The sequence below is a fragment of the Sminthopsis crassicaudata genome, chromosome 3, assembly GCF_048593235.1.
Source record: "Sminthopsis crassicaudata isolate SCR6 chromosome 3, ASM4859323v1, whole genome shotgun sequence".
Classification (NCBI taxonomy): Eukaryota; Metazoa; Chordata; class Mammalia; order Dasyuromorphia; family Dasyuridae; genus Sminthopsis; species Sminthopsis crassicaudata.
The window spans coordinates 615,475,635-615,503,456 of NC_133619.1; the positions used below are offsets into that span (position 1 = coordinate 615,475,635).

Here is a 27,822-nt window from a genome sequence, read left to right on the forward strand (position 1 = left end):
CCTCCATCTTTCTGATTTCAGTGATCCACTTCACCAAGCTGCCTCATTTAAAGAGTAATGAATATAAGAAGTGTAAAGTAGAACTTTAGAGAGAGGGGAAATGTTGTAGTATTGAGCATTTCTGGTAGATCCCAAACTTTTGAACAGCTTTAATTGTAAGGAAGTTTTTCCTGATACCAAAACTGAATTGGAGAGAGAGAAATGGGGGCTGGGGAGAGGGAGGGAAGAGAAGAGACTGAGAGAGACTCAATCAAATATAGGACAGAGATAAGACATAGACAGAGACAGGAAAGAGACAGAGAGACTGAGGAAAAAGAGACACAGACAGAGTCAAATATACAGGAGAGAGACAGACAAGAGGGAGAAAGAGAGAGGGAAAGAGATTGATTTAATGTTTGCAACAACCTTGTGAAGGGTTGCAAAACCCATTTTATAGCAGAGGTAAACTGAGGTTGACAGAGATCTGGTTCCTTGCTTAGGAGGTGGAGAGAGTTTGAGGGACAGTAAGAAGACTGATCTGGCCAGACTATAAAGTGCAGGAAAAGTAATAATATATAATGAGGCTGACTATGTAGGTTTGAGATGTGAAAAACTTTAGATGTCAAGGAGAGGAATTTAAATTTGACCCTCAAGGTAATAGGGAGCCATTGGAATTTGTTGAGTAGAAGAGGGACCTGATTAGACCAGGATCTTCCTGATTCTTTGACCAGCACTCTTTCTGCCATGTCACACAGAGCTTGGAGTCAGTAGTTCTGAGGTCCATCTTTTTGTTCTTTTGTAAGTCACTAGACTTTCTGTAAAATGGGACTAAATATAGATACAACTTCCCTCAGGATTTCTGTGAGGAAAGTACTTAGGCAGCTTGCAGGCAGCTAGGTGGTATGGGTGCATAGAATTAAAATATGGCCTCAGATACTTAGTAGCTGTGTGACCCTGCACAAGTCAATCTGTCTGCCTCAGCTTCTGTAAAATGAGCTACCTCCTAGGTTGTTTAATCACTCATTTATTAAGTATCCATTCCCCAGCTAGGTGCTGGAGACAAGAATAAAGAATGAAACAATGTCTACCCCTACTGAGTTTACATCCTATTTGGGGGAGGGGCAATAAGTACAAGTATATAACTATAGACAGTGTAAATAGAAGGTGCATAAATGCAAATAGATACAAAGTAGTTAAACATAAACTGCTTTGGGAGGGAAGTCTGAGGCGTCAGAAAGGCTTTATTCAGAAGCTCCAGCTAGGTTTTAAAAGGCATATTAGAAAGTTTGTTGATGAAATGGATAGAGCACAGAGCCGGTAGTCACCAAGACAGGAGATCAAAGTCTTTTTCAAATACTAATTGTGGACCCTGAGCAAGTCACTTAACTGCGGTCTGCCTCAGTTTCCTTATCTGTAAATCAAGGATGATAAGCACAACTCCCTCCCAGGATTCTTGTGAGGATCACTAGACAATAATCACAAAACACCTGACAAATAGTGCGATATAAATGTAGCTAGTGTCCTTCTTAACTGAGAAATCACTGAAAATCTCAGCACATGGAAGATGCTATGTAAATGTTAGCTATTATTAACTGACATAATTCTTGTAAGCCTTAGCACAGTGATTGACACATAGTCGGTGTTATATGTTAGCTATTATTATTGAGATAATTCTTGTAAAGCGCTTAGCACATACCTGCTACGTAGTAGGTGCTATAGAACTGTTAGCTATTATCATTACATGAGATCTCTGCTATCGTTATTAACCGGAAGCCACGAAGTATGGCTTGTGTATGTATTTACAATCGTGGGTGAAGGTCAGTGCCTCCGTCCATCATGGGTCACCGGGATACACCCACAGTTCAGCTCATGCTAGATCCAGAGCAGCCTTAGGATCAGCTCTTTAAGTCCGATCCCTTTGTTTTACGGCTGAGGAAACCGAACCCCAAAGGAGTTGGGGATTTCAGATTTCCCGGGCTGGCTCTCGCTCTCTCCAGGCCAAACTCTTCCCTTCCTAAATAAAGAACAATAACAAAAGCAAAGGACGACGGGAAGAAGGTCTTAGCCCCATCTTCCCCGCCTCCTCCTGACCTCATCTTCCCTCCTTTTTCCCTTCTTCACAGGGTTCCTCCCTCGGAGTCCCGCCTCCCCACGCGAGGCGGGCTCGCCTGGGCCTCGTGCCTCCTTACGTCCGTGCGTGCGTGCGCGCGCCGCGCCGTGCCCGTCCGGCCTTCCCCGGGCGGCTCTTGACGCATGCGCGATCTCGCTGTCTTCCCCGGGCCGGAGCGGCGGCGGTGGTGGTGGCGGCGGCGGCGGAGGCGGCGGCAGCGGCAGTAGTAGTAGCTGCAGTAGCGGCGGCGGTAGCGGCGGCGTTGAGCGGAGGAAGATGGCGGCTCCAGGGAGTTCGGGGACTCGGCGGCCGTGAGGAGGCGGCAGCGGGAGAGGCCCGGCCGAAGGCCCGGCGTAGCGCGGCGTCCTCCTCCCCTTCTGCCCTCCCCCGGTCCGTAAGTCCGTCCGTCCGTCTGTCCGTCGTCCGCGCGGCAGAGGCCGCGGAGAGAAGGCGAGAGCGGGTGGTAGCCAGGCCAGGTGAGGCCTCTGCCCGCGCCTGGGACTCGCCGGCTCCCTGGGGCCTGGCAGGCGAGGGCAGAAGGAGCCTCGGACCAGCAGACCCTCCCCCCACTCCTCCACCTCTCCGTGGGGAAGACCCTACCGCTCTCAGGGTGCTGGACCCCTGGGCCTGTCCGCCCCCGGACCCTTCCAGCCTCCCCTGCTGGGGTGCGGCCCGCCTCTTGGGGTAGGAGCCCACCTCCTCAGCCTCCCCCAGAGGATATACAGACTCCCTCCCCAGTCTTTCTTAGGAGGTACATATTCCCTTTCCAGCGACCCCCGGAGGATGCAGACCTCCCCACCTTCCCTTAGGAGGTGCAGACACCCTCTTCAGTGACCCCCAGAAGGTGCAGAACCCTTATCCAGCCTCTTCTCGGAGGGTGCAGACCCCTCCCCATTCTCTGTCCTCGGAAGCTTCCTCCTGAAGGTGTAACTCCTCCACCCCCCTTTCCTCCCCAGTCCCCCTTTTGAGGCTGCATCCCTCCTCTTCTTCCCAGTCATCTCTGAGGGTGCAGTCCCTCTTTCTCCTCTTCCCTAGTCTCCTCTCTGAGGGTCTAAGCCCGCTTCTGCCGTCTCCGATCCCAGGGTCTTCACCTTCCCCCAGTTCCAGCCTCCTCTCTAAAGGCGCTAGCCCCCTGGCATTCTTTCCCCAGCAGCCCTCCCCTCCGAAGGTGCCGAAGCTTTCAAAGGCCAGCTCCTCCCTGACCTCTTTGAAGATGTGTCGGCCCTTGCCGTGCCTGTAGTCCCCCTCTGGTGTCTCCTTCCAAAGGTGTAAATGCTCCTCAGCATGGGGAGTGACTCTTGTGTCGGGATCATTCCACTCCTCCCCCATCTCTGGACAAAGTGATGAAGGAAAGGGAGAGAAGTGATCCCACACACTCACGAAATAGCTAGTCAGCACTGGGACCAGCATCACTCCGTGCCCGAGAAGAATAAAGGCACCCCCCTGATTTTAATGCCCCTGATCACCTCCCCCTTCTTTCCCTCATTGGCTCTGGGATGAAAGGCTGGCACTCCAAGCTAGTAGTGCGAAGAAAAAGAGTTCCAAAGGTTTTGAAAGCCTCTTGAAAGGCTTTTGACCTCCGAGGTTCCTCTTGGCTCCGAACCCCTGATCCCACGAACCTTTTTAAGATAACCCCTTCTGAGTGATTTTCTTTCTTTCTTTCTTTTTTCTTTTCTTTTTCTTTTTTTTTTTTTCTTTTTTCTTTTTTTTTTTTTTGGAAATTGATGGGAACTGAAGCGCTCCGTTAAAGAAAGGCAGAGGACTTGGGGTGGTGAAAACTTGTTTCTGTGAGGTTGAGCTGAAAAGGGTGGGAATTAATTAGGGACATGCAGAATTAACAGTTGAAAGGTCTTGCTTATCTCGTCTTTAGGAATGTTGAGATCTTCAGTTTTAACCGAAGCTCACTTTGGTGAGTGTCCTTTGATGCTGTTTGAGGATTAACCCTTTTCTTTGTCTACCTCTCTTGATTGCTAAATGTTAGGGAATTATCCTTTTCCCCTCTCTTAATTGGAATGCTGTTTGAATTTAACTTTTCTCTAATAGAATACTGGCTGCTCTACATGGAAATAAACTTTCTGTGTCAGAATCTTTTCCACTGATTTGTAGCAATATTTTATTATGTTTACTATTGCCTTCAAACTCAGGGCTAACGGGGTCTCCTTATGTTTCTATAGTTGTGTAGTATAATTGATTCTGAAGTCTTACCCATCATTTTATTTAGAAATGGTGCTTTGGGCTGGAATTGTGGTATGGCAAAAATGTTAAAACATGATATCCATGTGTATTGAGCCCACTCTAAATTACTCAAATAGACTTAGCTTGGAGTTCTCTACGAAAGAAAAAAATTGTGTCCAAAGTACTAAAAGATTTAATACATATATATATATACATATATAATACATATATATATATACACATATACATATATATACATATACATATATATGATTTAAAATTAATATTTTAAAATCTGACAATGCAGATTTTTATGCTTAGCAGTGGTCTCCATTCTGTCAAATTCTTAACTTTGAGTGGAGTCATTTGTACAGATGGATTCACCTTCTCGCTCTTGTTTTATGTTATATCATTTTATACCCTGTAACTTTGTTTTCTGTTTTAGATTTATCATGAGACAATTATATAATTAACTTTATTCATGTTAATACATCGGTATGTTGCTTGTTTCAGCATATTGATTGTCAAAATGACAGTTGTTTGGGTTGAATGCCAGTTCACATCAGGATGTTTGCAATTTGATTATTTCTTTTCTTCTTTAAAAAATTGAAGTCTTTCCCATAAAGATCTATATGTTCTTAAGGGTTTATTGTTGCTTGTTGTTGCTAAGAGAATACCTGAATGCAGCAAAACACACCAATGTGGTTGTTTAACATTCTGCTGACTTGCTGAGAATATTGCATTGCTGTGCTGAAATATCAGGTTCATGTCACCCATAGCTTCATTCTTTATCTCATGTTCTGACTTTTGGGATAAAATGTTTTCTTTTCTGGATTTTTTTCCATACAGAAAGACAAATCAGAAAGTCAGAAAGGGAAAATAAGCAGGAAAATTCTTTATAAGGAAATCATAATCATATTTTACTTCTAAAAGAGAGTAAAAATCTTCATTAATATAGAACAAAAGGCAAAGCGCCCCATTGAGCTCTGGATGTGATCTATAACTCTATGAAAAATCTAGGAGATGTGGATATTAGGAACTTTTTGAGGTAGTAGGGTGGAGAGTGTGGCTAGGTGGCACAGTGGATAGGATATTATACTTGGAGCCAGGGAGAATTTTTGTCTAGCCTCAGACTTTTAATAACTGTGGCCCTGGGGAAATCTCTTCATCCTGTTTGCCTCAGTTTCCTCATCCTCAGCTAGAGAAAGAAATGGCAAATCACTCTAGTATATTGTCAAGAAAGTCACAAATGTGGCCATGAAGAGTTGTATGTGACTGAAATGGCTGAATAACAACAGGAGACAAGTGTGATCTTGGTAGCTGGAAGACTAGGGTTCAAGTTCTGTTTTTAATACATTCTAATTATATGACCAAAGGCCAGGCTCCTAAATTAGAAGCATCCTAGACAACTTTCTGGTACTTGTTACAGATGAGTTATCTATATCTTTTCATTCATTCAGGTCACTGTTAAATATTTCCTATGTGCTTGGCACTTAATCATCTGCAACTCACTTGCCTCCTAATGTAGTAAATTGGGTTATAAAAAGAGGCAAAAGACAGGCCATACTCTCAATGAACTTACAATCTGAACAAGTAAATAAATATATGCAAAACAAGTTCTATACAGGATAAATAGGAAATAATTAAGAGACTGAAAGCATCAGAATTACAAAGGTTTGGGGGAAAGTTTCCTGTAGAAGTTGGGATTTTATTTGCATATTGAAGGGAGCCTGGGAGGTCAATAATCATAGCAAAAATGGGAGAACATTCCAGATGTTCTTTGAGGAAATATCTAGAGCTGAGAGATGAAGTGTCTTATTTGTGGAGTGGAGATCTAGGTCTCTCTTCCCCACTTCTCTCCTTCCCTCTCCCCACTGGTAGTTTAATCCACATGGATGAGCCACATAGGAGCTGGTACCAAAAATTTTGAGATTCCAAAGACAATACATTCAGAACTAGAAGAGACCATGGAGACTATCCAATCGCCATTTGATGGATAAGAAAATTTATGTTCTGTCAGGTTAAGTGATTTGACCCAGGTCATACAGGTCTAAGTGAGAGTAAAACTCAAGAAGCTTCCAATGCTCTTACTAGACCATGCCAGCAAACAGATACTTAAGTTCATTATAGAAATATCTACTTTTCAGAGTAGAAGGTAGAAGTTGGTTTTTTTTTTTTTTTTTTTTTTTTTTTTTTTTTTAATTATGCTTTTTGGGATTTTATTGTAAGAGTTCTTTTTTTATCTTATTCATTCACTGTTGTGACCCTTCCTTTCTTAAGACTTTTGCAGTCTCAACTGCTCCTTAGAGTGAGTCTTACTAAGCCCCAAACACAAGCATTGTCATTGCCACTGTTAACATGGCTTGGATTACTTTGTACTGAGGTGATCCAGTAGCCATGTTTATGAAAGAGTGAGGTGTAATTCTTCTTTTAATTAGAAATATTAAGTATCTGTTTATATCTCTTTTCTGTGTATAGTAGAGATTAGAAATTTACTCCTGTAAGATAGTCTTTTGTGTCAAGAAAGAACTTTTGAATTGATGAAAAATAGTGTAGTAACTTCAGTTTACGTAGCTACTATAGTAGTTAATTGAATTTACCTTAGCATTTTGTGATATCAATAGCAGAACAATTATTTATTTACAATGATATTTTAGGTATTTCAGGATTAAGAATAATATGTTCATTGAGCACTCAGAATTTATAGCCCTGTGCCAAAAATTTTGAGGTATTAGCCCCAGAGCTAGAAGAGCCATAGAGATCATCCAATTTAATCCTTCCTCTGACTGTGAATAGTTTTTTAGGGTTTGATGAGGTACTATTTTTTGACAGAGAAAGGAAAATTTTCATTTTTTAAAATGATGTAATAATTTACTACATTAGGAGGCAAGTGAGTTGCAGATGATTAAGTCATACTTTAAAATTGTTCAGTATTAGCTCACATTTCATCCTATTTTAAAAATAGTCTCTTATGAAATTCCTCCATGTCTTGTAAAATTCATAAGTTATTGGTGTCCTTGTAGTCTTGAGTTTTCATTTTCTGACTTGTATATTTAATGGAAAGTTGTTGAATTTGAATTAAGTTTTTCCCTGACTTAAAATTTGTCCTAGAGCTTCAGTGAGAAAAAAATTTTTTTCTCCTATATTCCTTTTGGTTTTGCAGTTGTGCCACTCTATTCCTCACTGGTAGTGGGTGAATGTCTTTATCATTCAGTTTAAGAAGCTTTAGAGGTTTTTCTTTATTTCTTTTTAAATGAGAGACTTTAATTATTACTTCTGCAAAGCACAAATCATTTTGAAAGACTGAATAATTCATCTTTTTCTAGTCAAATATATAATTGAGTATCAAAGATATAAAATTTCTTAGATTCATATAACAATATATTGTTAGGGTATTTAGTATTTTGTGTGTTTTCATTTCAAAATCTTAAATATTTAAATATCAAAATACCTTTCATTTCAAAATATCCTATTTATTTACTACCTCATATAATATGACATTATACTCTAGACATTCGTATTTTCTTCTGGATCTTAGTTACTCTTTTTATAGCTTTAATCACCTTTTGAATATTTAATTTTTTTTGATGTTATATGTAAAGCAATTTTTCCATTGAAATAAATATCTGGAATATTGTCTGGTGAAGGATCAATGATGAAATATTGTTACCAATAACATTTGTTTAATTTTGATTTTAAAAAATTAGGGTTTTTTGCAAGAAAATAATCATTTAATTGAATATAATTTTTAAAAGATTTTGTCAGTAAGAGTTCTGTTTCTTTTTAAGAAATACATTGTCATTATAGAGTTTTCTGCAAGATTGCATCCTTGGTTTTCTCTTGAAGATAATAGTATCTTTCTATATAGATCTTTTCTGTATCAGTACTTAAAAAAGTGTTCGGCCTACAATAATGTCTTGTGAGTTTTGCTCCTCATTTGAACATTGCTTTACCAGCTCTTTTCTGTTGACACACTCCTAACTCCAGTCCTGTATACTCCTTTGCTAGATAGTCACCAGCTTAAAAGCTATCCTATTCCCAGAATTATAGTCAGAAGTAACCTTAGAGGTTTTCCTTTATAAAAATCTCTTCTGCAACATCTGTGACAGTATTACCCATCCTCTCTTGGAAGAGCTGTAGGAATGGATAAACTATTTCTTTTTTTTTTTTTTTTTTTTCCTGATACACATTACTTTATGAATCATGTTGGGAAAGAAAAATCAGAGCAAAAGGGAAAAACCATGGGAGAGAAAAAAAACCCAGGAAAAAATGGTGAATATAGTATGTGTTGATTTACATTCAGTCTTCTTAGTTCTTTTTCTGGATGCAGATGGGATTTTCTGTCCAAAGTCTATTAGGATTGCATTGGATCATTGAACCACTGAGAAGAATCTAGTCTTTCATGGCTAATCATCACACATTCTTGCTGTTATTGTGTATGATATATTCCTGGTTCTGCATGTTTTGTTCAGCATCAGTTCAAGTAAATCTTTTCAGGTCTTTCTAAAACCTGCTTGTTCATCATTTTTTATAGAACAATAATATTCCATTATCTTCATATACTCATTTTCCAGTTCTTTGCCAGCATAAAAACAGCTGCTGTAAACATTTTTGCACATGTGGGTTCTTTCCCCTCCATTTAGATTTCCAATGCCAGTAATGGCACTGCTGGGTTAAAAAGGTATGCACAATTTTATAGCCCTTTGGGCATAGTTCCAAATTACTCTCCAGAATGGTTGGTTTATTTCACACCTCCACCAACAGTGCATTAGTGTTGGGGAAACTATTTCTTCTGAGATAGCCCATTCAACTTTTAGGTAGCCTTAGTTATTAAAAACTTTATTTTAAACTGGAGTTCCATCTTTTCTGCAAGCTCCTTCATTGTTCCTTGGGCCAAGCAGAAGAAATCTAATCTCTTTTTCATGGGATAACCCTTCATATACTTGAAGTGACTTTCATATCATTGTGAGTCTTTTCCAGGTTTATCTTCATGGACCTCTCCCATTGGTCTCTTTACCATCCTAGTTGCTGTTCTCTAGATTTATTCTTTTCCTTGTCATCATTACCTTCTTTTTTGGGGTGTCCAGAATGACATGCAAGTGTACCTTTGTTAGTTCACAATTCAGGAGAATTGGTGAATACTCCCCATTCTGGACATTGTACATGGCTATGCAGCCTTATGTCTCACGAGGTTGTTGGTGGTTGCTGTGTTTTTAGACTATCAAAATCTTTTTTGGATTTTTATTTTGCCATTCAATGCTTTAGCTTTCCTTCCTACCATTAGCCTTCTGAAAATTTTATTAGCACTCTATTCTTTAATACAGGTCATTCATTGATAAACCTTGCTGAAAGCACAGGGCCAAGAATAAAAATTCCCTTGCAAGTTAACATTGATTCATTAATGAGATCTGATTATTCAACCATTTCCTAATCCATGTAATTCTAATGTAACTAGTCCAGATTTCCATCTAAAATACTTAGTTAAAATCCAGGTTATACCAGATAGATTTAGAACATTTTTTTCATACGATTGTTGATAACTTTGATCTTTTCTGAAATGAAAACTGTTCATATATATATTATATATGTATATGTGTATGTGTGTATACACACACACATGTACACACAGGATAAATTGGAGATAATCAGCAGCAGAAGACACTAGTATTAAGGAGGCTGAGGAATTCTAGTTGAGATTTGAAGGAAGTCAGAAAACCAGAAAATAGATATAAGGAGGGAGAATATTTTATGAATGGGAAATAGAGAATATGTCTGGACATGATTATCTTGGTTAGGGAATAACAAGGAGGTCTTTGTCACTGCATTGCAAATTATGAGAGACCGAGGGTGTAAACATGTAAGAAGACTGGAAAGGTAGGATGGAGCCAGGTTGTGAAGGGTTTTGTGCCAAACAGGATTTTCAGTTTGATCCTGGAGGTGAGATAGGAAGCCAGTCATCAGATCTATGTTTTATAAAGGTCAGACCCGTGTTTTATAAAAATCAACTCAGTAAGAATTGTGTAGAGAGTAGATTTGAATGAGAGATTTAGGGCAAAGAGACCAACTAACAGATTATTGCTGCTAGTGAAGTCCTGGCAGAAAGTGACAATGGCTTGCAACAGGATGGGAGCAGGATCAGAGGAGGTATATTCAAGAGGGGTTGTTGAGGTAGAAATCTACAAGCTTTGGCCACAGATTGGATATAGGGGGTCAGAGAGAAGGAGGAGTTGAGGATGATATCTAGGTTGTGAGCTTAGATAACAGGGAAGATGGTGTGCCCTTTACAGTAATTGAATTTTGGACATGTTGAATTTTAGATGTCTATGGGATATACAATTTGAGATTTTAGTAATTGGAGATTTAAGAGGATATGAAAGAAGTTAGAACTATATCTGAGAATTATTAACCAGGAGATAATAATTGAATCTATGGGTGCTGTTAAAGTCAACAAGTGAAATAGTATAGAAGGAGAAGAGGGCCTAGGACAGAGATTGTGACTTGAACAAAGACCCAGCAAAGGAGGATGAGGATTGGTCAGTCTGTGCAAAGGTACCAAGAGAGGAGATGGAATGCCATGTATGGGAAATTGCAAGTGGGCCAGTTGGAAGAGAGAATGTGGAGGAATAATTGTAAAATGAGCCTGTAAACCGGACTGGGGCCAGATTATGAAGGGTTTAAAGTGCCAAGCTGAGGGGCCTGTATTCTCTCCTAATGATAACAGCCATTGAAGTTCTAAGGAAAGGACCCTTTCAGGTCTGGGCTTAGGAAGATTCTTTAGTTAACTGGGTGTGGGGATGGATCGTAGAGGGAGAGACAAGGGGAGGGGGGAGCATTGGAGCTATTGAAATGGTTCAAAGGCAAGATGGATGCTGTCTTCTCGCTGGGTATTCGTGATCCTGCAATTGTTCACACAGCATCTCCTATCCCCATGCCTTTGTTTTGCCTAGTAGCCTTGCCCAGCTCCTCACATCCATGTCTTGGAATCCCTGGTTTTTTTGGTCAATTTCAGCACTAAGCTCCATGAAATGTTTCCCTTTTGTTTCCACACTTCTTTCTTGCCTTCAGTGTTACATTGTGTCTTCTTTTGTAGTTTTGTTTTGTATTTGTATGTTTTTGTATCCTAAAGTGTGTATCTTCTCTCTTCTATGAGAATGTAGTAAAAGTGTGGTGGGCATTTTAGTTTGGTCATTGACATTTTAGTTTTGTTTTCCCAGTGCTTCACACTTGCTGGTTGATTGGCTGGCTGGATGTCCCTGCGCTGTCTTCTAGTCTCTAGGCTAAATGGCTTGATTTTGAAGCCCTTTGCTTTCCTGGTTTGCTCTCCAGCCTTGCCTAGATAATTTGCAGATTCTGTATTTTTTCCCCTCGAAACTGCAGTGCTCAGTTTCTTTATCTGTAATAGTTACACTACTTCATAATTGTTGTGAGGAAAGTGTTCTATAAGCTAAACAGCCTAGTATAAATGTGAATACTTTTACACCAGTGGTATACAACTCAAATAGAAACAGATCCCTGCTATCCACATAATGACTTGGAAATTTACAAATTAACATTGTCTATGTTGTATTGTGTTTTTATTCATTTTGGTAAACATATCCCAGTTACATTTTAATCTGGTTCAGGCCATTAGCCCTTTGAATTTGATTTAGAAGAGATATGTGATACAGTTGAGTGCTCAACCTGGAATCAGAAAGACTAAGAAATGTATTAATTAGGTCTCAGACACTTGCTGTGTGACTCCAGGGGCATCACTTAACCTCTGTTTGCTCAACTGTAAAATGAGGACAACAGCACCTTCTAGGATTATTATGATGAATTTGTAAAGTGCTTTACAAACTTTAACATGCTATATATATGTTAGTCATGATTTGAGTGGTAGTAATTTAAGTTGTGGCACATATACAGTGAAAGGAGGGATTTTGCTCCACAGCTGTGACAAAGCTGGGACTATGTCTCTTGATGAGAACCCGAACTAAAATTGGTGTATGACTAGAAGAGACATGTTTTGAAGAAATTAGTGACTCAACCTGATTAATTTGGATATCAGGGTATGCAAGAGGTATTTAAGATGTCATGGATCAAACTTTATTTTAGTATTACTTTTCCTTAGCCTTTTCCTTTCCTTTCCTTTTTTTTCCCTTTCCTTTCCTTTTTTTTTCTTTCCTTTCCTTTCCTTTTTTTTCCTTTCCTTTCCTTTTTTTTCTTTCCTTTTCCTTTTCCTTTTCCTTTTCCTTTTCCTTTTCCTTTTCCCTTTCCCTTTCCCTTTTCCTTTCCCTTTCCTTTTCCCTTTCCTTTTCTTTCCTTTCCTTTCCCCTTTTCTCTTTCCCCTTCCCCTTTCCTTTCCCCTTCCCATCTCTCTATCCTTGTATGATCCTAGATCTCCAGAGATCTTGCTCTGGGGAATTTAACCCATATAATTCTGGGATTGTGGCCTAGGCCTTATGGTACCCTGATTCATGGATTCCAGTCAGTGTAAACTCACATGGTATGTGTATAGGGTGGATGGCAAGAAAATGATGGCCAGGATAGGATGTGAATCATGTCTGGACTGGCTAGATATAAAGAGTCATTCATCAATCAAGGAAACAGGGTTCTGGGATAGGAGTTCTAAAGCTACAAGGAGAAGTTCCTCTCTTGAGTATTGTTTTTGTAGGTCTCATGGTTTTATGGTCTGAAGGTTGCAAAGAAGATGGCCATGGTAGAATGTGAGGGATGGCTGAAGCTGGCTAGATATCTCAGGTCCAGTGTTAGAAAACTGTTAGCTTGATATTTATCTTTTCAGATAACTACTATGTGAGTTAGTGTCCAGAATGAGCACTATTTCATTTACAGGTATAGACACTTAATAACGGAAATTCCTGGGGGATGAATTTTTTGGCCTTGACTTCCGAAGAATGTATATTAGTTACTAGGAAGTTGGGATGTGTGTCATTCTTATAACAATGAAATTCTATAGATTTAAAGTCTTAAAGTGATTGTTACTAATTGATAATTCTGCATAAATGGAGAAATACAGTCTTCCTTTAGGAATGTGAACTTTTAAGAGTTAGGTCTAAATATATTTTCTTTCTATGATGGCTAAGTATGAAAAGCCTTTTGAGTTTTCAAAAATTCAGGTAGTGATTACAATTAAACCCAGAGTTCTGAATTCTCCTTCCTCTGGAAGACATCCATTTATTCAGAACAGCCCAATTAAAGATAACATGTCTGTAGTGTCTAATCCATACAAATTTTGATTCTTTAATGCTCTGTTCCAAGACTGTTAGTTTCACAGCATGTTTCATTAGCAATATTGCTGATGCCTAGAGGATTCCTTTTTTTTTAATTAGACCATAAAAAATTCTTTTCCTAAAGCTTTGTGTGTCTATTAAGAATAGAGAAAATGGGAATAAAAAGGATAGATATAGTGGGATTTTTAGCAGTTACTAAGCAAGTTCCTTGCCACACTTAGGCTTTGACCTGGAATTTGTAACATCTGTCTTAGAATATTCTGCAAATTATTTTGATTGTGCACCGATATTAGTAATAAAATTTTCAAGTATGCAGTTGCTATATATTTATAAATTATGTGTACTATTTTACTTAATATGTATATCACACAGAATAGAAATTAAGAAGGTATGAGAATAAAAATGACAAACAATATTTTAAAATTTTATTTATAAATAATTAATAAATCCTATTTGTTGAATAATGCAATTGAATATACATCACTAGTTTAAAAAATGCCTGTGCCTGGCTTGGAGGAATAAATTTTTAGTAATTTAATTAATTTGATCAAGCAGGAAAATTAATTTTTTGAATATTTTTAAATGGAAAGATATACAATATAATAATCACAAAATGATAGTAACTTTTTACAAGTAATATATCTCTAATTATTCCCCATACATAATGCTAAAACAAGCAGAAAGGTGAATTATTTGTGATTTCAATAGAAAACTTTTAATATAAATCTATTCTTTTTTCTTTGTGTAGTTCTGCTTAACATCTGTGATAGTTGAAATCTGAAATAACTGAGGTAACAAAGGTTTGAGCTTATTACCATATCATTTTATTAAGCAGTATATGCCAATCACATAACAAATTGAAGTCAAGCCTCCTCAGTTTGTTACTAGTCCCCAAATACAGGTAGAGACAGTTTTTTATGCATTAAAAAAAATTAATAGTGATACACACACACATACATACCAGGATAAAAGATGCTTAATCAGATTTCTAGTTGGAGGAAAGATTAGGGACTTTTCAAGTTGTGATGGGTAATGAAGAGGTGCCATTTCTTCTATCAGAAACCCTGCTGAGTGTTTTTATTCAGTCAGTGGAATAAGGAAACAGTAATTTATTGACCAGAAATGGGGAGAGTTTTTGGGTGCTTGAGATGTATAATTGTAAGAAATTCCTTTTATCATTGTTTGGATCTGACTGGGTTTCTGGTCAGCAAAACCTACATTCTCTAGCAAGAAGTCTCTAAGTAATAGTTTCCTAGCCATCAAGGGCTGGGTTCAAACAATGCAATAACATTTTCTTGCGATTTCCATTATTGAATAAAAATTTCTTACAAGACAGAAATTGAATTATACCCATAATTGAATAAGAAAGGGAGCTGAACTAGTATCAGAAATGAGTCATAAGATGGAATCAGTATGGCTCATTCAATCCCTATGATTCCTACACTTCATGCCTTAATGTCCTATTGATATTTGGATATTTTAATTGTTTTTGTATGAGAAAGAGAAATATGACTGATTTGTCTGGACCATAGAATGTGAGAAAGGGAATAGTGCCTAATAACCTTGAAACGAAGATTGGGATTGGATTGTGAAGTGCTAAAGGAAGGAATTTGGTCCTAGAGGTAGTCATGGGAACCACTAGGGTAACATGGTCAGCCCTGGGCTTGTGGGAAATCCCCCTGGGCAAGATATATTGGAGAAGGGGGAGCTTTAAGGTGGGAAGATACCCCAGGAGACGAGCTGTAATCCAGGAGACCAGGGTACTACTGACTGTGTGAGTGGAGATAAAGGGGCATAAGGAGAGATGTTGAGATTGGCAACTGCTGTCATATCTGTTAGTGAAGTAAGCAGTCTGGCATAACCTTTAGTGTATGAAACTGAGTAACTGGAATGATGATAATGTGCTCTATAGAAATTGGAAAGTTCTGGAGATGGGTGGATTTTTTTGGTTTGTTTTTGGGCAAGAAGATAATGTAATAAGATCTGTAAGGTAGGTTACCACACATCCATTTTTGTACTTCTTGCATATTCAGTCATTCAACAAACATTTATTAAATGCATACTATGTGTCAGATATAGTGTTAAATGCATAGTATTTACTATCCTGCCCCAAATTGTTGAAGAAATCTTAACCACTTGTCAATATTTTTAAGTATACAGCCCAAGGAGCATCTGCCAATAAGTGATCTGGGAAGTGGAGTGGGCAAACAAAGGTTGGTAGGCCAGAATTTTCCTAATTACATCTGGGCAAGCATGTAGTAGAAATATGGTTAGAACTACCTTGGATGGGTGGGTGAGGCCAATGACAATAGTACTGATCCAAAGAGCTTATAATAGGGGAGATCTGAGATGTACATTTGTATATGTATGTGGGTGGGTGGGAGTGTACATATGTATGTACCACAAACAAGTACATAATAGTTGAAATATAAAACCAAATGGGGGGAAAGTGGAGAGACAACCTAGAAACAGAAGGTAGGTATGGAATTAGGGGAAGATTAAGCTATATTGTATGAATTTATTACGTATGGGGAAGGTGGATTGCAGCCCTTCTCATCCTCCCACTGGTGATCATACTCTTTCCTTGAAGATCACTGAAGATAGGTAATTTTTAGAAATTAATTCTTTTTAAGAAATAAAAAAGATAGGAATTGCTGCTGATTTGTCATAAGAATATTATGACCAAGTAACAATGGTGAGAGTCATTTTGTATTGTTGTGGGTTGTAGTGCAAACAGCAAGTAAAGTGCTAGTTTTCTCCTTCCAAGAATATTTGATTTGTATATTTCTATGTGTGTATATGTTGCTTCCCTCATCATAAAGCACCATTTTTGAGGGCTTTTTCTTTTCTCTTTGTGTTTTCAATACTTAGCACAATGCGTGGCATATAGGAGGTGATTAATAAATGTGTCTGACTCGGCATCTAGAAATCTGGGTTCAGATTTTAATTCTGAAACATTCTGTATGATCTTGGGCTAGTTAACTTAAATTTCTTTGAGGTTGAATTTTCTCATGCTTAAAATATGCACTACCTGTCTCACAAAAGTGTTCTAAAAAAGCACTTTTTTTGCAGGCCTTAAAAAACTGTAGAAATATGACAGAATTTTGGAGGGTTGCAGTTTGTAGAGAACAGGAGGACAGGTGAATCAGGAAGGGTCAGCCAGTACATCTCCTAAAGTTCAATAGGGAATGATTATGGTCTGGGTGAAGGAAGTGTACTTCTAGCTTTTTGTTAGCATCTTGAGGCAAAAACCTGTTTTCTTCTTGCTAGCAATGTCTGGAATGATTTTCTTATTTTGTTTTTACCATCTCCAGTATTTTGTACCTACATAGTAGGTGCTTTATAAATATTTGTTGAATTGCATTCATATTATATACTGATTTGCTAAGATTTAACTTTAGAATTTTGTTGTATTCTTGAAAAATAACTTGAGTTGTTCAGAATTTTTGTAAATGTTTTTGACTTAGAGTTAAAGAAAATATCCTTCCTCTGATTGTATTGACATATTTTTAATTTTTCATTTCATGATTACTTCATTGCTTTTTAAAAGTGACTTCCTTATTGGCAATTGCCTTGATTTTTGTTTTCTTTTCTTTTAACTTCCCACATAGAAGATCAATTTGTTTGCCTGATCCTGTTGTAATATTTGGCTCTTTCTCCTTCTTCCATGATATGAGTAATGGTAATTTCAATGTGGTGTATATTTTACCAGACCATGAAACTTAAACTAGTTTTGTTATTCTACTCTTATTTCTAACTTAATAGAGTTTTTTTTTCCTAATTGCATTTCAAGATACTTTTCAACATTCATTTTTGTAAGATTTTGAGTTCCACATTTTTCTCCTTTCTTTTTCCTCCCTCCTCCCCAAGATAGTAGGCATTCTGATATAGGTTATACATGTATGATTGTGTTAAATATTTTACTCTTATTTCTCAGCAAATATTTGAATGGTAAGCAACAAAACCCATTCCTTTAAAAATGCCTCTTAACTCTGTTTACTTTTAAAAACATACTATGAACTTGCAACAGTGCTTTTTAAAATAAAAATTGATACTTTTTTTTTTTAATAACAAAAAAGGCACTAATAAACACTCAAGACTACTCTCCAATTCACCAGAGACAATTTATATATTCTTCTCATAGGAGTGATAATGTCTTTTAACTTTATTAATGAGCTAAATTGTTTTTAAAGGAAAATTGTTAATTCCTTAGGGGAAATGTTAAGGAAGTCTTTGTGGAGAGAGAAATAATTACAGAATTCTCTGTTTGCTCACTATTGGTCATTGAAATGCAAAATAAGACAACTCTGAGGTACCAATACACACTTCTTAGATTGGCTAAGATGACAGAAAAAGATAATGACGAATGTTAGAGGGGATGTGGGAAAACTGGGACAGTAATATACTGTTGATGGAGTTGTGAAGTGCCCAAAGAGCTATCAGTGTTCATACCCTTTGATCTACTGGGCTTATATCCCAGAGATCTTTTTTGTTTGTTTGTTTGTTTTTTCCTAGTATATTTATTCATTTATTTTTAAAATTAAAGCTTTTTATTTTTTCAAGACATATACATAGACACTTTTTAAACATTAGCCCTTGCAAAACCTTGTATTCCAATTTCCTCCCCTTCCCCCATGCCCTCCCCTATTTGGCCAGTAGTAAACATGGTAGAAATATCTGTTAAATCTAATATATGCATACATCTCCAAAAAGATCTTAAAAGAGGGAAAGGGACCCACATGTGCAAAAATGTTTATGGCAGCCCTTTTTGTAGTGGCAAGAAATTGGAAACTGAGTGGATGCCCATCAATTGTAGAATGGCTGAATAAGTTATGGTATATTAATGTTATGGAATATTATTGTTCTATAAGAAATGATCAAGATGATTTCAGAGAGGCCTGAAGAGGTTTACATGAACTGATGCTAAATGAAATGAGCAGAACCAAGAGCATATTGTACACGACAACAAGAAGATTATACGATGGTCAATTTTTATGGATGTGGCTCTTTTCAATAGTGAGATGATCTAGGGCAGTTCCAATGATCTTGTGATGAAAAGAGCCATCTACACCTAGAGAGAGGACTAGGGGAACTGAGTGTGGATCACAAACATAGCAGTTTCACTCTTTTTGTTGTTTTTGCTTTCATTTTATTTTCTTTCTCATTATTTTCTTTTCTATTTGATTTTTCTTGTGTAGCAAGATAATTGTATAAATATGTATGTCTATATTGGATTTAACGTATATTTTTACCTACTTTAGCACATATTGGATTTCTTGCCATCTAGGGGAGAGGGTGGAGGGAATGAGGGGAAAATTGGAACACAAGGTTTTGCAAGATGTTGAAAAATTGCATATGTTTTAAAACTTAAATAGCTTTGATTTAAAAAAAAAAAAGAGTTCTCTGTTTGCCCAATCCATGAAATTCATCTTCTAGAATCAAAAACAAAGGAAAGATGGTCATATCTTCTTGTGAGTTCCCTGTTTCTAGAGTTAGAAAAATGGAGAAAATCCTTTAATGGTCTGTCTTCTAATTTTGTTGTTTGTTTCTGTTGGAAACAAATTTAAATTTTGAGATATTTTTGAAAACATTTTATTTTGCTTTTTATCATTTGCTAAATCTTCCCTTCTATTGTTTTAGGTGTGAAGCTAGTTGGTCAGTGTTTTTCTTATTTCTTTAAAAAATTAATAGCTTTTTATTTTCAAAAAATATTCAAAGATAGTTTTCAGCATTCAACCTTGCAAAGCCCTGTGTTCCAAATTTTTCTCCTTCCCTTTCCTCCACCTTCTCCCCCAGCTTTTCTATAGCTATTTCCACATTTTTCATGCTGCACAAGAAAAACCAGATCTAAAATGAAAAAATATATATACATAAGAAAACAAAAAGCCAGCAAACAAAAAAAAAAAAGTGAAAAGATTATGCTGTGATTCACATTCATACCCTACAAGTCCTCTTTCTGGATGCAGATGCATCACAAGTCTATTGGAATTAATTTGGTCCGTGTTTTATATAGAAAAGTACATATATTATTTTAATACTGTTTATGATTTTTGTAGCTAATTTAGTTCTCTAAGTTAGTCACTATAACTGCAAAACCAGCAGAGGGGCTCAGAAATTCCTCAGACTCAGTGATAGTACTGGTTATAGTATTATTTAAAAGATTTGACCCAAAGAATTATGAGTTTAGTGATTGGATTTTCAATGGTGTCTTCTCAGTGTATGGAAGATTATGCATATTTTGGTGTTAATTTATTTAGGATGATTAATCAGAAGCCTGACTTAATTCTCTATCTTAGTATGTGCAATATGTAATTTCTGTTTTGTTTTAAAAATCATTCTAGTTCACAGGAAACATCTGGAGGTGTTTCATTCTCTGGTTTTAGTTTACTGAAATCTTTATATTTGGTAAAGAGTAGTTTTCCTAATTTTCAGAAGTCTTTAGACATATGCTAAGACCATATAATTCTTTGAGGTTTTATACTAAACAGCAAATATTTTGTTAGGTTAATTTCCCTTTCTTTACTCCTAAAAAAAAAAAAAAAAAAAGCCTACTCAGAAACAGAACTTTAGGCATTTTGAAATACTACATTACAAGTATTTGTGGATATTGTAAAAAGCCAGAGTATTGAGAAAAGTTGAAATGTTATTTTTATTCTTTTACTATGATTATTGGGGAAAGTTCCTCTTGTGCAACAAGAGCAGCCGAAAAATTAGCATAAAGCATAGAGCAGTGTTCTGTTTCAAGGTTTACTTTCACATCCTTTGATGGCTTTATAAGAACTTCGGCTTGATGCAGGCACTTCCTCTACCACTGACATAGATTGTGGCTTGTTTATTACTTTCTTATTCTGTGTATTTCTTCTATTTCATAAATCCTTTACTGAGCAGCCAGCCAGTGTGCTTGAGACCTTCTATTGGTCTTTTAATACTTTGTGGATGCTAGCATGTGGCACAGTCAAGCTGTTACCCCTTTTATTCATTGTGATTAGTCTGCCTGCTTGTGGCACAATGCAAAGAGTATTGATTGGATCGTCTGGGTGACTCTTCTAATGCTTGCTTACTACTTCTGTGAGCTGGGGCCTCATTTTTCTCATCTGATGAATGTGGGGATTCTGTTACTTAGGGTCTGAGCTCTGTTCCAGCTCTTAAGTCTGTGATCCTGTATTCTTTTACAAAGTTTTGCACATGTGGGTTCATTACTGGTAAACAGCGGCTTACTTAGATCAGAATGCATTTTCCATGGATTTTTGGTCTTTTGCAATTTTGATTCTTCCAAGGTTGCAGTGTGCCATAATTTGTCTAAATAGTGTCCTGGAGAAAATTTTGTGTTAGAAAAATGAAATTTTGTGACAACAGAGATGACTTAGGATCGGTAAAAGCACTATACAGTTTCCCAGTTGTGATCTAGCTGATATATTTCAAATCTGGACCCCATTCACTGTCTAGTGCTTTTCCATATGATATGGGCATGTCGTAATTTGGGGATCATTGGTTTGTTATTTTCCTCTATATTTGCTAAATTGATCTATTTTGTTTGACTGTTATTTTCACTAAGGCCCAGTAATGTCCTAGAACTTGATGAAATCATCATTATGTCACCTGGGCAAATAGCAATATAAATAGAATTTCTCTAACTACTGGGTTTTTTGATCTGCTTGAATTTTATATAGGATGTTGATAACTAAATAGCCTCATTTTATGCCTTACTTAATATTCACATGCAGAGGATTGTTGAACAAAGTTATCTTCATGATTACATTGTGGACTAGAAGACTTATAAATTCCCTTCTAGATTTTAATCTATAATTTTCTCTGATAGATCAAGGAATTTTATAGGATTTTAACATATATATGGGAGTTATGAAACCATAGATATAGATATATTCATAGCTATAGATTTGGAAGGGACTTTAGAGACCATCTAGTCCAGTTGTCTTATTTTACAAATAAGGAAACTGAAAAATGGGAGAACCTTTAAGTTTGTATTGAAATTTATTGAGCCAAAAGCATTTTTATAATCATGTATCAAACAGGTATTTTGCATATCTGTTAGTCATTTGTATCATTAAGCACTCTGCTAAGTACAAGATTCCCAAGTAAAATTATGAGAGGCTCCCTGTTCTCAAAGAGCTCACATTGTGATGGAGGAGACAATACATATCCAAATAAGAAAATAGACAATATCTTTTGATGTCATATAATGTTTTGGGAACAAATAGATCAGAAAATAATTTGTTGATTCCGTTTCTTTTTACATGCCACTTCTAAATATCATCCTCTCCCCATACCCAGTGCTCCTTCAAATGTAACAAAGAAGGGAAAAAAAGATCAAACAAAACCAACTGACATACCAATTGCTTCTGGCATTGTATGTAGCTTTCCTCCCTATTGCACCCCCATCTTTTTATTTTTTAATAGTAGTTTTTTATTTTCCAAATTGAAAAACCTTGTGTTCCGAATTTTTCTCCCTTCCCCTTTTTCCCCTTCTCTAGACAGCAAGTAATGCAGTATATGTTAAACATGTGCAGTTCTTTTATACATATTTCCACATTTTTCATGCTGCTCAAGAGAAAAATGGATCAAAAAGGAAAAAAAAAATGAGAAAGGAAAAAAAAGGCAAGTAAACAACAGAAAAGGCAAAAATAACTATGTTGTGACCCACATTCAGTTCCCATAGGCTTCTTTCTGGATACAGATGGCTCTCTCCAAAACAAATCTGTTGGAATTGGCCTGAATTATCTCATTGTTGAAAAGACCTGTCTATCAGAGTTCATCATCACATAATCTTATTTCTGTGTATAATATTCTTTTGGTTCTGCTCACTTCACTTAGCATCAGTTCATGTAAATCCGGACCTTTCTGAAATCATTTTGCTGATTGTTTCTTATAGAACATAATATTCATATACCATAACTTATTCAACCATTCTCCAACTGATGAGCATACACTCAGTTTCTGCTTCCTTACTACTACAAAAAGAGCTCTACAAACATTTTTGCACATGTAGGTACTTTTCCTTTTTTTGTGATCTCTTTGGGATATAGACCCAGTAGAAATATTGCTGGATTAAAGAGCAAAGTCCCTCATCTTTAATGAAAGAAATTTGATAAATTTCCTTGTGTCTTCTCCAGGACCATGATTGCTAATTATACTTAGCTTCTGTTTTTAAAAATATATATTTTTATTGACACCTTTTGTTTTTATTCACCTAGAGTTACCTCTGTACACCGACTTTCCCCTTTCTCCAAAAAACATCTCTTAGAACAAAAAACCTTTTTGGTAAAAGAAAAAAAATTAACAAAACCAATCAATGCATTAAAAAAAATTGGTGTTGCTTTGGTTGTGGAATCGCCTTTATTCCAAACAACTTCTTTCCTAAAACTTTTTTATTTTTTTTTTTGTACATAATAGAATTTCCCCCCAAGATACATAAGAAAATTTATTGTATTCATTTTTACCTGATTTTGAGGTTCAGTGTTTAAGAAGTTAGGCAGTTTGATTTAATTTATACATATTAGTCATATTTGTGAAAGAAGAAAAAGATCCAAAGGGAGAAAAAAGCGCGAGAAAGAAGTGGAAAAAAATATACTTTGATCTGCATTCTAAGTTCACTAGTTCTTTAGCTGTTTATAGATAGCATTTTCCTTTGTGAGTCCTTTACTTGTGACACTTTGCATCATTGTGTTGCTGAGAGTTGAATCAGTCATAGTTGATTATCATACAGTGATATGTATGATATCACTGATGCTGTGTTCAATATTTTCCTGATTCTCGTTTCACTTTGCATCATTTCATGTGAGTCTTTCTAGGGTTTTTTTTTTTTTTTTTTTAAATCTGTCTGTTTATCATTTCTTATCATGCAGTAGTATTCCATTATATTCCTATAGCACAGCTTATTCAGCTTTTTCCCAATTGATGAGCTTCCCCTCAATTTCTAATATTTTGCTACCACAAAAAAGTTTTTTGGAAATATTTTTGCACATAGGATTTTTTTCCTTTTTTATGATCTTTAAGATACAGACCCAGTAGAATCTATTCCAAACTTTTGCAAATGATAGGTAAAGTATCTTTTTATATATTTCTTCTTTGTAGCTAAGTTGGTTTCTCATGTTATAACATTCATTTTTGATTATTTTGTGGTGGTTTTTTTTTTTAATTTATATGGTAATCATTATGTGTATTGTTTTTCTTTTTCTGCTTATCTCTTTGCATCAGGTCATTTCCATGTGTCTTTGTGATCATGATATTTGTCATTTCTCAAAACATAGTAATATTCCATTATATTCATGTACCATAATTTGTATAGTTGTTTCCCAGTTGATGGGCCAGATATTTTTAATTGTTCAAGATGCTAGAATGATCTGTGTGATACATAAAGTGAATGACTTGTTTGCTGCAAGTTCCTGGCTTGCAGGTATAATTGTAGTCATAAATGTATACTTGAAGTATTTGTATTTATTATATAATGAGAGGAGACAAAATTCAAGAAAGGAACCAGTATGCAAGTATGATAAGTATGTATCAAATATCTATACACAAATTCCTGATATTTAGGCAACATTGGAAGAGTAACCAGAGGTCCTAAATGCAAGAAAGCAAATTCACTTTTAGGTAAAATTCATGATTGGAATATGGTTCTGGATGGAATGACTTTATTTAAAGGAAACAATATAGGTAAAATGTGGGAAATGAGATAGCATTGTACATTAAGAAGATTTACTTAGGTGAAGAAATCCCAGACCTTGGGGAGAAAGGATGACAGGGTATGTGGGTAAAAGTCAGTTTAATTGGAAATAAACTATAGACACTATACTATAACAATGTAGTACATTCCATTTGGAATATTATGATAATAGTATAATTGTAATATACTGCATAGTAAGGAGTTTTCCAAATTCCTCATCTATGTGTAGATGATAGATTCTGTTCTACAAACAGAACACATTTCCACAAGAGGAATATAGTAGTGATGTAGGATTTCAATTATCCAGACATTTGCTGGAGCTCTTTTTCTAACTTTGCCTTTGCCTGAGTGAACATTTCATCCTTCATAAGACATAAGGGAAATCTTATTTTGGATTTGATTTCTCCTTAACAGGGATAAACTGGTCATTTAACTCAACATTAGATGGATCCTTATTGTCATACTTGCATCATTGTGCAAAGCACTGCTAGTACATAGTTATATCCTGCTGACTTACTTGTTCAGAATAACAGATAGTGCTTAATTTTTGGAGCCTATTGAAACATCATGATCCTTCTCATTTATTTTTTAGACTGTTTTATTATTCTTTAATAAATAAAAAGGTTTATTGTTTAATAAATAAAAAGGTTTAATGAACCAAACTTCCTGCTGTGAAATTGATAAACATTGTCAAATACAAACACATTTTAATTTACTAGTGGCGGTATCAAAAGGGTTTTACTTTAACGATGATGGGAATAGAAGGGAAAACAAAATCTTTTTTTCTGTGTTAAGTATAACTTTGATTTTTTCATAAAGGTAGCATCAATTAAATATTTTGTTTCAGAATAGGTAGCCTCAAAAAACTAGAATTTGAAATCTTTTAGAATTTTAATGTTGATTAAAATTATTTTTCATTTTTAAAGAGTTTTTTGCTATAGTTTTATTGGGAGAAATTGAAATTGTTTACGCTTGTCCTTGAGAAATGTAATACAGTTGCACAAACTTTTTTTTTTTTGTCATTACAACATACAAAAATAATTTTGGGAGCAAAGTACTTAATAAAGGCTTATTCAGAACCAGAGTAAGAGTGAACTGGAAAAGCAGACACATAATTTGATTGACTCCAGGATCCCACACAACCTGTTAGAGAATATGTTTAAAATGTTTCTTTTTTTTCTCCAGTTTCTAAGGACATGATTTGCCTCTTCTGAATCTATATCTGACTGCTTTTGTGCAAAGAAGCATCACAAGCATTCTTGTTCCTGACTGCCTTCTGCATAAAGTGGTACTTAATACACGCCTGTCTAGTGTATATCTGATTTCTACTAGGTTCTAGTTCATCTCATTAAAACTTGTTACAAGAAAAGAGAGAGAGCTAAAAGCTTCATTATATATTTACTGGACCCAAATTGTTGAGAAATTTTGTAACTCTTTGTATCCGTTTGGTTGTGATACCATAGAGAACTTAATTTTAGAATTAATTAAGTTGTAACCTAGAATAGCAATGTAGAACACAGTGGTTTGATGGGGGAGGGGAACTTATTTTTATCTAATGATGTTCTTATTTGTGGATTGCTATAAAGGTTATATTAAAATAGATTGTTTAGAATAGACTACACAATGGCCTTTCCCTCCAAATTACCAGCAAAGTCCTGGAAGGATATTATTAGTCATAACTTTAGAGTCAATTTAAAAGGGATACTGGGTTTTTTCTCTTCTCAATTCTATCTTTCAACTTGGAAGTAGCATCTAATTAGATCCACTCTTTTATCATCTTTCAGTCTTTTTCAGGCTTGAGGTTTGTTTTTACTTATTAGTAGAGATGAACAAAAATACCGTTTGCAGAAATTTCTGATGTTATCTTCCATACCACACAGTTCAGATTTTGACACATTTATCATTAAAATCTGATTATTTGACTCCTTGACTTCCCCTTAAATACCAACTTGTCAAATTGGAGCTGAAGTGTTGAGTATCAGAATTTCTTAACCACCTTGTGGGACATTAGAAAGAATTCTGAATCAGGACTTCAATTTGTTTCTGTCATTTACCATTTTGTTGTGACCTTGGGCGAATTAGTCTCTATTTCTGGATCTGAGTTGAGGTAGACTAGATGATCTTTTTTGCTCCAAACTTGAACCTATGAATTGACTTTCCGAAGCATGATGTTTGAAAATATTTGTTTCTTATTAATAAATTGATGTGGAAGGTTATTCTCAGTCTGTCAGGTTAATATGTCTTTAAAAAATCACTTCATTAAAGTTTCTGCAAGGCATTGTGCCAGGGTCTATGCATACAAAGACAAAAAAAATTTTTTTTTTCTGTTTTCATGGAGCATATATTTTACTGGGACATTTACTGACATACAATGTGTATATCAGTAAATTCAGAGTAACCCTAAGTGGAGGAAGCACTCATAGTTGGGAAGATCAGGAAAGATATCTTATAGGTGGTAACATCTGAGTTATAGGCAGAGTATTCATGATGATGGAGGTAAGGAGAGAATATTTTGGACAGTGTGGACAACTTGTGCAGAGACAGGCAATTGATATATAGTGTCATAGTAGTAACAACCAGCAGGACAGATTGACTGAAGTAGGAGACTGGGAAGTGGAATAATGTGAAACAAGAGTGTAAAGGTAGATGGGATCCAGATTGTGAAGGTTTTTTTTTCCCCCCCTTTTTGCTGAGGCAGTTGAGGTTAAGTGACTTGAAGCTAGATTTGAACTCAGGTCCTCATGACTTCAGGACTGGTGCTTTATCCACTGAGCTACCTAGCTTTAAATGTTTGAGAACTTTGTATTTTATTCTAGATGTAATAGAAATTCATTAATGATTTTTTAATAAGTGATCAGATATGGGTTTTAGGAATATCAGTTTGGCTACTGTGTTGTAGGATTGGAGAGAAAATGCATTCAGAGGCTTTGGATTAGTCCAGATGTAGAGGTAATGAGAGCTTGAACAAGAGTGGATAGAAAGTTGTATTCATGGGGAGAAGAGACAGTTACAAGAGCTGTTGGTTGTAGCAGTAGAATTAACAAGGTTTGAAAATGGATTAGGATATGGGAGACGACTGGAAGGGAATAGTCGAGGATGATGCCAGGATTGTGAAGCAAGGTCACCGGAAGGTTAGTGCCATGAAAGAAAGAAAGAAAGAAAGGTTTTGGACATGATTAGGCATTGGAGATGCCAGCAGTGACATCTAGGTGGCAGCCGGAAATACTGTCTGGAGTTCAGGGGAAAGATAGTATATAAATGTTTGTCATCTGAATAGAAATAATTCATTTGGTAGATGATGAACTCACCAGTAGAGAGAAGAGGGCCTAGGAGAGAATTTTCAGTAGGGATGACACAATTATTTGGCAAGAGGAGAATGATATTGTAAAGTGGAATGCTCAATCAACAGAGATCAAATTTTATATGTATTCAGAAGTCTCTAGTGATCAATATTCTACACTTTCTCCAAAACTTTTAAAATAATTGTTGCATTTCTGTCCACTACAGACCTGTTGTTGCAGCTAACTTTACCTCAATCCCCTTCTGTATTTTATGTGACTGTTTTAATTATTTTCATTAAGGATGTTTTGGTTTAAGGAATTGAATTTTTGCTCACCATATTAGGTTTGTTTTAGAAAATTGCT

General features: G+C 36.2%; 1 protein-coding gene across 7 annotated transcripts in view; it reads left to right on the forward strand.

Moving 5' to 3' along the window:
• Window positions 1-2,206: 2,206 nt before the first annotated feature.
• The window catches only part of FBXO42 (F-box protein 42), a 101,948-nt gene continuing 76,332 nt past the window's right edge, over window positions 2,207-27,822 (forward strand). The window contains exon 1 of one of the 7 annotated variants that reach the window (XM_074306148.1): window positions 2,207-2,483. The gene's annotated coding sequence lies outside the window, so the exon portion shown is untranslated. Of the gene's footprint in view, window positions 2,841-10,800; window positions 11,018-27,822 lie in introns of those variants that run through there. The other 6 variants (XM_074306147.1, XM_074306149.1, XM_074306146.1 and 3 more) reach the window with 6 other exon arrangements.